The following is a 10,022-nucleotide window of genomic DNA, read 5'->3' as shown; positions in this document are numbered from 1 at the left end:
GTTTTCTGGCCCAAGATGACTAGGTAATGGTAGTAAGAGATTTTACTAAGTAAAACGTTTAATCAAGGATGTGTCAGAAATGTGATCACTTGAGTGTTAACTGTCAAAATGTTTGATGACGCGCGATGATTGATATCAGACTCAGGGTGATCAATTGAAGAAATTTGAGACAAAACCTTACAAGGATGCTACAAATGTACAGACCAAGTTTAATGTAGATCCAATAAGCAAACAAGTCATTTAAAAATAGTTCTTTGTTAAGCTTTAGTGTCCCCTAAAAGGGTCCAAGTGCACCCATTTGATTAAATTTAACCAAGAACTAAAATAATATCACTGACCAAGTTAGAAGAAGATTCATCAAACACTTCATGAGAAGAGGTTGTTTTAAGACTTTTTTTCCATTTTCAGCTGTTAAGATACATTTTTCAAAACTAACAGTGTCATATGACAAAATATTAAAACGTTTAATTTATATTTGTAATTAGTCTCATTATAAACATGCTAGACATTTGTAACTAACGTTTGGTTTGAAGATAAAAACGCTTGTTTGCTCTATTTTCGATTTGAAATATCTATGTTGCATCTGACTTTATTTCCCAGTGTCCACAGTACGTGTTAAGATTTAATCAGTGAAATTTAGATATAAATTCATAAATTATACCATGAGCTTCGCAAAATACCATTAAATAGGACAGTATATGATTATCTTGCGAAAAAATGTCGTTTTATGCTTTTACTATTTCACTAATATTACAATAATACTAGTCCGCTTATGCTGATGTTTGGGCGGCGGGGGTGGGGGGGGGGGGGGGGGGGGGGGGGGGGGGCGTGAGGAGTGCTGCACATTCTCCTTCCTTTCATGAACAGACTCAGACCGAGTCTGCTATTATTTTACTTGGTTGAGTTTTATGCTTCTAAAGGATCTACTCACATATTCTATTAATTATCACAACAGCAGTATTTAGTGTCGTGTGGCTGTTGTAAAAGTCTCCCCGTAATTTGACTCAGTATTGTTATATTATCTGGTCCTTTTGGATCATGGAGAACATAAAGTTTTCTATTATAATAGTATTCTGCGTATGATTGTGCCAGAAGGTGCGAAGGGTGAACAGACTCAATCAAACCGAGTCTGCTTTTATTTTACTTGGTTGAATTCTATGCTTTCAAAAGATCTGGCAGATTTTATAACTGAAAAAAAAAATGTAAAACGGTTAATCCTTTCAGTGAATTACAAAAGATCGAAAACATGGCAATGATTGATATTAGTTGTTTAGAGTTACTGATCTTGTAGATCATGCTCTCATTACGCATCAAACAAAAACGGAAGTGTTTCGCATAACAGCACACTCGGACATGTGAACGACTCGAACGTACAACTGCGATTCAATGAATAGTCTGATATAACCAGACAAAAACGTGACAGGTCTGCTACTCTGAAACGAAAAAATCATAGTAATTTTGATACCATCGAAAAGGCATCTTCAAATAACTTGAAATACGAGTGTTAAATCCATGCTTTTGATGATAGTTTCACAACATCTCAAAATACTACTTTTCATTTGGCCATCAAAAGAGTATGCTAATGAGTATGTATATAAACATCAATAAAGTATGTTTATGGGTAATAAATATCTATATTCACGTTTCTGATCAGCGAAGAAATAAGCACAACTTTCTTTATAGATAAATGTTTGGCTGAAAACCAGTTATCACTATATTTTAATTGCTTGGCCTCTTTTTCAAACAGAAGTATATTTTGATACCCTCAAAAAGATAAAATCAAGTCAAAATATCTTACTGAGATAAATTTATGTTTTGTATTCGATTGTGGATGTACTTTAGGATCTGACATATCCGTAGGTTTTATTTTTAAATAGTCGCAAGATCTGTTTCACTTTGTTTTAAATCCTTAACTTTATTTTATCAAATCTAATTAATTATGATTTATGATCACAACTGGCTTCCCTATTCATTATATATTAGTTTTAAACTGATTTCAAATATGATACCGATGTTAGTATAACATGAATAGTCTTGCATCAGACCTTTTAGTCTTAATCTCTTTTCAATGAAAAAATAGACAATTGTCAGAAAAAAGTGCAGTTGTTATCACTGAAGCCTTAGATATGTTTTTCTAGTATATTACAATGTCCCTGTCTTAGTGAGTGTTAAGCGATTACGCTAAAGTAAAATACAAACTCTTCTAACTAACTGGGCCAAAAACAATGATTTTTATGTAGCTATAGATGTTAAAAATACACAAAACAAGTACTATGCCGTATGTAATGTCGTTAATTGTGTATACCATTTTTAACTACAGACATGGAGGATTCTCGTTCAAAAGAGTTTTTACACAAAACCAAAATTCGTGTCAGTACAAATAAAGATGAAGAACGTTGCTGGATATCTGGAATGACTCTCCTTAATCCTTGCAAACTTATTCTAACTGATAGCCGAAACTTTTGTGTTAAGTTAGTTGATATTAACAATTATTGCATAGTCGATCAGCTACAGCTAAACAATTACCCGCTCGATGTCACAGCAGTTACTGAATTCAAATGTGCTGTAACAATTCCAGTCCAGAGAACAATTTATTTTATAAATGCTGTTTCAAGAACACTTTCACTGATCAATGAGTTGGCGGTAGATGGTGACTGCCGTGGCATTAGCTGTTACAGGAAAATTCTGGTTGTGGCATATAGCTGTCCCTCAAAAGTCCAAATCATGGATTTGAAAGGTGAAATGTTAAAAACGGTCATGATGGACTCGTCGAAAGATTTGATTTTCAGTGAACCATACTATGTTATCGCAAACAAAAATTATATTTTTGTATCTGATCAAGGCAGGCGAGCAGTTGTAACACTGAACTGGTTCGGGGAAGTGATACATAGCTACAAATGTGAAGGATGTCCACATGGTCTTACTATGTTAGAAAACGGATTAACATTTGTGAGCGGCCTAAACATATACACGTGTTACCGCGGAAACAAAGTAGACATTGCTTTGAATAATCTGGATTTTCCCTACGCAATTTGTTGGTGCAGTGTAAACAGAGCATTGTACGTTAGTTACCATAAAGGTAATAAACAATATGACGATTATATACAGGTATTTGGACAAACTCAGGACATTACAGAAGGAAAAAGTGTATATTTTAGTTCCGAAACCATACCTGAATACTTCATGTAATAATATTTGATTTTGTATGACAAATATTGTAGTTCTTTTTAGCAGTTATAATGTTTTCTTGAACATGACGAATTTGGAATTAAGATTTTGCATGACAACTAAATCAAAATATATAATATCTTAAAATGAGGAAATATTTGCAAAGAGCTTTACCTGTGAAGCCTGTAAAGAATAACAATAAATATATAAATTCTTAGAAATATGATGTACTATTCCTTTGCTTTGTATCTCCGATAGAAATTTGTCTCGGCATGTCGGCGGGAAAAACTCATGAAACTCATGAAATTCTCACCAAGCTCTTAGGTTTAAGAAAGATTTGTGTCCGATGGGTGATTCACGTGTTAACCGAGGAGCAAAAGGCCAATAGGGCCAAATGTACTAAAGAAATGCTAAAAAAGTTCTAAAATTTAGATGATCGCACAATGTCACAGCTCGTAACAGGTGACGAGACCTGGATGTACTTTATGAGCCTCAGCGTCACGTCGACATCAGACAGTGGCTGCAAAAAGGTGACCTTAGACCAGTAATTGCAAAAAGAACTGAAAGTGTCAAAAACTTTGCATTCCATCTTCTTTAACTCAATGGATACTGTTGTACAAATTCCTACACAGTCACTGCAAGTTTATAGAAGCTATTAAACGAAAATACTCGACTGCGGAAGTGCGTGGAAGTCAACGGCGAATGCTTTGAAGGGATAAAATAAATGCGAGGCCTTACACAGACTGTGTACCATAATTTAGCACGATTGTCATTATCACAGCATCTGATAAACTAACTTCCCATGTGGCCTCGCGTTTGTTATGGTGACTTAAGATAAAATCACAGCAACACAAAACCGGCGATTTTATCTCCGACCTGTCATCTACAAGAGATAATCTGTACACATAGACACAAGAACTTCCTATATATATCGATAAGAATGAATATGAACAAGAGCTGTCACAGGAGACATCGTGCGCGACTATTTCGATGCTGGATAGCGAAACTGGGCACATCTGAGGAAGCTGAAGCTGTCACTGGAGTGTTTAAAGACTCCAATGGTGGATGAAGATATTGCACAATAGCTTGGATCTGTGTCAAAAATATTAAGTTATAAGAGAGATAAAGATAAAGTGTATCAAAACACCAAAAAAGTATAATTCTAAGCAAAAGGGGGGCATAATTCGTAAAATATTGGTGCAAGAGTTATACACCTTATGTCATATAATGTTGGTGATAATGTGGAACAACTACTTCAAGTTTGAATCAAATCCATTTAGTAATTACTAAGATACAGTGAACATGCATCAACATTAACCATAAATTCTAAGTAAAAGGGGGCTTATTCATGAAAAGTTGGTGCCAGAGTTATGCACCTTGTATCATATCATGTGGGTGATAAGGTAGAACAACTATTTTAAGTTTGAATCAAATCCATTTAGTAATTACTGAGATAGAGGGAAAGTGCATCAAAACTTTAACCTGAAATTCCAAGTTTTTATTTATTTATTTATTTGGGTTTTACGGCGCACCAACACAATATAGGTTGTATGGCGCCAAACAGGACAACAAATTTTGGTTTCACATCTCATTTACATCGAAATAAAAACATGAGGTATGGAATCAAAATTTGCATACCTGCTGGAATCACAGTTACAGCAAAACCAAGTGTTAAGACCCTATTTGTCGCCTCTTACGATCATGCAAGGGTAAGGCAGTGGTTCCAATTCTTTTCATCCATAGATCGTCCCAGAACCACATGGGGCTGAAATTCTAAGTAAAAAGGGGAGATAATTCATCAAATATTGGTGCAAGAGTTATGGCTCTTGTGTCATATGATGCGAGTGATACAATAGCTTGAGTCTGTGTCAAAAATATTAAGTTATAAGAGAGATAGTGTATCAAAACACTAAATAAGTATAATTTTAAGCAAAAAGGGGGCATAATTCGTAAAATATTGGCGCAAGAGTTATACACCTTGTGTAATATAATGTGGGTGATAATGAGGAACAACTACTTCAAGTTTGAATCAAATTCATTTAGTAATTACTAAGATATAGTGAAAATGCATCAAAATTAACCTGAAATTCTAGGTAAAAGTGGGAGACAATTCATTAAATATTGGTACCAGAGATATGGCCCTTGTGTCATCTGATGTGGAACAACTACCTTCAGTTTGAATCAAATCCATTTAGTAATTATAATGAAGATAGAGTGAAAGTGCATCAAAACTTTAACCTGAAATACTAAGCAAAAAGGGGGGATAATTCATGAAATATTTGTGTGAAAGTTATGACCCTTGTTGTGCCATATGATGTGGGTGATGATGAGGAATAATTATTTTAAGTTTGAAACAAATCCATCAAGTAATAAGAGAGATAAGGAGAAAAAAAAGAGAAAGTGTAAAGGAACTTTAAACAAGGTGGGGACGCGGAAGGACGCCGACGCTGACAACGGGTTGAGTAGGATAGCTCTCCATATACTTTGTATAGTCGAGCTAGAGACTGGAACAAATCACACGTAAATATGTAGCCAGTAGTGTTGGATTACGAGTTATCACTAAGTGCGCTCAAACAAATGTTCTTGTATTCTGGACTTAGCAAAAAGAGACGAAGATCATATCGTACATTCACAAAGCCAATTAGCAATTGAGGAAGTTCTCATGCTCTTAATCCTGACATTATTCAGGACAAAAATGAGCACCTGCCCGAGTGGGTTGAACCAAAGAACTTCTGCAGGCAAGATGTATTCTAAAAGGGTTTCAAAAGCAAAGGGTGATGGGCAGATGATTTAAAAAAAAATCTTGATCAATTAATCCAATAAAGAATTACGGTATTCCCTTTATCAAATCATTACACGTTTAAACATCATCTGAAGTGAATCGTTAATCGACCAAAATAAGCTGAAAATTGTCTCATGTAAGTATTCCATTAAAGTGACTATCTATTTACAGTTGGCCATTTTCCGAGTGAATAATCAAGCGTTGAAGTGTCTCGTTTTTTCAGGATCTATATAATTATAAATTTGCTTTATCTTCAAAACAGCATACCGTGTGGGGCCTTAAAACATACCGAAGAATATTCCTCAAGCCAATAATAGATAGCTGTCAGATTTTCTATATAGGTCGCCTCATTTTTGAACTCATTATTATATATCATGTTTCTGGTTGTTGGAAATCATGGATTCCTTTCAGATCCATTGGGGGAGTAAGAGGGGTTGTATTTTTCATTATCTCTCATAAAGAGACTGATACGCTTTGGTTCTATCTGCTTCAAAAGAAAAATATTTCAACGTCACCTATATTTTGCAACGCAAAAGTATCTTTAACCTTCTATCATTGGAACATCTTGTCAACTGTTATTTGTCTTTTTATGGCGTAACTACTTTAACGGGTATTTGATATTCTATTCCGACGACACAACGGAATCGCTGCATATCCAAATAAAACTTATCTGAATACGAGTTTCATGAGCGATAAATACATAAACATTACGACCTTAATATCCGTATTCAGTAGGCATATTTCATGAATATATGTGTTATAAAAATCTTCTTGGAAGAAATTTTCCAATTTCAAAGATGGACTTCAATGTATACTCGATGTTGATCATGTATATGAAGTTTCACAGAAATCCAATTAAAAGAAATTGTATACTAAGATCTAACGTATGGGCGACATATATCCAACGATCCCAGGAGCTCATTATGAACATCTTGTGATCATACGAACTTAACATCTGTAAACTTTAGACATATTCTTTATAATCAGCCTAGTGGTTTGTTTCCGTATTCACGAGCTCTCTGCATTATGGTGAATCATAAACTAGCCAAAAATACAGATTGATAATTTTACTTCAATATTTTCCCCTAAATGCAGTCAAGCTGACCATTTCAACCAAATTCATACCAGCAAATGCAAAGGATACTTCTGACAGAGTTTGGTGAACTTCCATTCACTGGGTCATAAGAAGTTTTTTAAACATGTTCCTTCTATTTTTAGCTCAAGCATCCCCAAAAAGTGGTCAAGTATAGAATGCAAACAAACACCAAGTATTTTAGAAGTACATGTAGTTAAAGGTGGGTTCTCTGCGAATAATTAGGTAATTTAACCCCCAACAATAAGCAAAATAGGACAGATTTAAGGCACTTGAACACCTCTGATTTAGGTTAGACTAACAAAACAATTAATTCTATTTAAATAATTTATTTAACGATAAAATGTGTATAATAACAAAACCTTTCACAAAAATGTCCCTTTTAAAATTCTACTTGTAATATCCAATTTTGAATAACGTAAATCTAAAATCTGCAATGGGCAAAACCGCTAGACCTTTTTTGGGTATTTTTAATATAAAATCGAGGAACCAATGGATACTCCTTTGGTGGTGCTTATTAAAGAGATTAGACGAATGTAGCTCGTTTTAGAAATTTACAAATTGTGAATTGATTCTGCACTGAATCCTTTAAATGTGGTTTATACTGACTGTAATTTTTTTACCAGAGATGGCCAAGTTTCGAACTTGGCCTAGACTTCATAACGACAGGTATTAAGACAAGGTTTCTTGTGCATCAGTTAGAAAATATGGTCTGTAATGTTGAAAAATCAATGCAATTGCATAGTGACCTAGTTTTTTCATAGTTTCGCTCTCATAAAACCTAAATTTTATGTAACAAGTATGTAACTTGCCGGTATTAATCAGATACAAAATGTGACCTCTGGAATTTCTACAAACCATTTCTATGATTTGCCCATGGTTTTAGACTCCAGATTATCTACTTTGAAAACTTGACCGAGATTAAACAAGGCAATCAGTGCTACATGAAGCAAATATCCAACAAGAGGGTCATGACGACCCAATATCGCTCACCTGTTAAACTTGGAATCATCAAGATAAACATTCAAGCTTTTCCTTTGATTTGACTGGTGACCTAGTTTTTGACCCCACATGACCCACTTTCGAACTTGGCCTAGGAATCATCGAGATAAACATTCTTACCAAGTTTCATGAAGATAGTCTTAAATATGACCTCTAGAGTGTTAAGCTTTTCCTTTGATTTAAGCAGGTGACCTAATTTTGACCCCACATGACCCAGTTACAAATTAGGCCTAGGAATCATCAAGATAAACATTCTGACTAAGTTTCATGAAGCTAGGGTCATGAATGGGGCCTCAAGAGTGTTAACAAGCTTTTCCCTCTTTCAGGAGTCAATAAGGGGCCGTAACTCCGGAACCTATGATTGCATCTGACGGATTCATCACGGAATCCAAGATCTATTGTTGTTGAAGATATTTTGCAAGTTTGTATCAAATCAAACCATAAATGAAGTCTCTAATGGTTGCAAATGCCAAAATAGCAAAATCTGGCTCTTTAAGGAACTCTATTACACATGATGGGATCTGGCCAGTTCTCTGGAAAGTTTTCAGAAGGAACCGAGATATTATGCCAATACAAGTTGTGTGCAAGTTTGATTAAAATCAATTGCAAAATGTGGTCTCTATCGTGTTCACAAGACATTGTGGATGGACGGACGGATGACGGGTGATCACAAAAGCTCACCCGGTGAGCTTAAAAATGGGGGCAATTCAAAAACAGGGTCTGCACTTCCTCTCAAAGAATTTAAGTATAAAAGCAATCCTTTGTATAGTTTTCAAGTTATTCACTGGACAATCTTTAATACGTATAATGATAATGGAGATAATAAAAACAGGGTAATCTAGTTATTGTTCATATGTACTGTACACCCACGCAATGTGCTCTATATGAATTTAAAGTTAGAAGAAAGTGCTCTAGACGAAGTTTCTTACACAAAGGGAGGTAACTAAAGTATGAGGCCAGCTACAGTTATGGTTCTTAGTTGCTGCACTTCTTGTCACCCACCTCTATAAATGTGTCAAGTATTTAGTCAATCATTTATTTATTTATTTGGGTTTTACGGCGCACCAACACAGTATAGGCTATATGGCGCCAAACAGAACTACATATTTTGGTTCCACATCTCATTTACATCGAGATAAAAACATGAGGTGTGGAATCAAAATACTTTCAAGTAATACACCAGAAAAGTTTTCATACATAAAGGGAAATAATTCAAAACAGGGTAAGTTATTGTTCTTTAACAATGCACTCCCACTCACTGATTTCTATCAATATGTAAAGTATTAAGTTAATCCCTCATATAATTTTCAAGTTATGCTCTGGACAAGCATTTTTCACATAAGGGTAGATAATTAAAAAATTTGGTCAGCTTGAGTTATGGTTCTTTGACAAAGCACATCCTTTAACTGACCTCTATCTATAAGTTAAATATCAAGTCAATCCCTTTCATAGTTCTGGACTTAGGCTCCAGACAAGCTTTTTACATAAAGGGAGATAATTCAAATATGGGGTCAGCTAGTGTTACAGGTCCTGGTTACTGCACTTCCTTTCAATGACCTCTATATTTGTTTGAAGTATCAAGTCATTCCTTCTTTTAATTTTCAAAATACGTTTTGGACAAACTTGTCACATAAGGGAGATAATTCAAAAATGGGGTCAGCTAGTTATGGTTCTTTGACATTGCACTTCCTCTCATTGACCTCTATCAATATATAAAGTATCAAGTCAATCCCTTTCATAGTTTTAGACTTGGGCTCTGGACAAGCTTTTGACAAATAGGGAGATAATTCAAAAATGGGAACACCTAGTTATGGTTCCTTATCACTGAACTCTACCAATGTGTTAAGTTACACCTTAGTATCTTCAATACTTTCTGAGTCATGCTCCAGACAAGAAGTGTGACAGATAGACGAACGTACGGACGGACAGACAAGGTGGTGACAATATGCTCTCCCTCCTTGGGGGAGCATAATAAAG

This window comes from Mercenaria mercenaria, chromosome 11, assembly GCF_021730395.1.
Source record: "Mercenaria mercenaria strain notata chromosome 11, MADL_Memer_1, whole genome shotgun sequence".
In the NCBI taxonomy this organism is placed as follows: domain Eukaryota; kingdom Metazoa; phylum Mollusca; class Bivalvia; order Venerida; family Veneridae; genus Mercenaria; species Mercenaria mercenaria.
Note: the sequence above shows the minus strand (reverse complement) of the source record.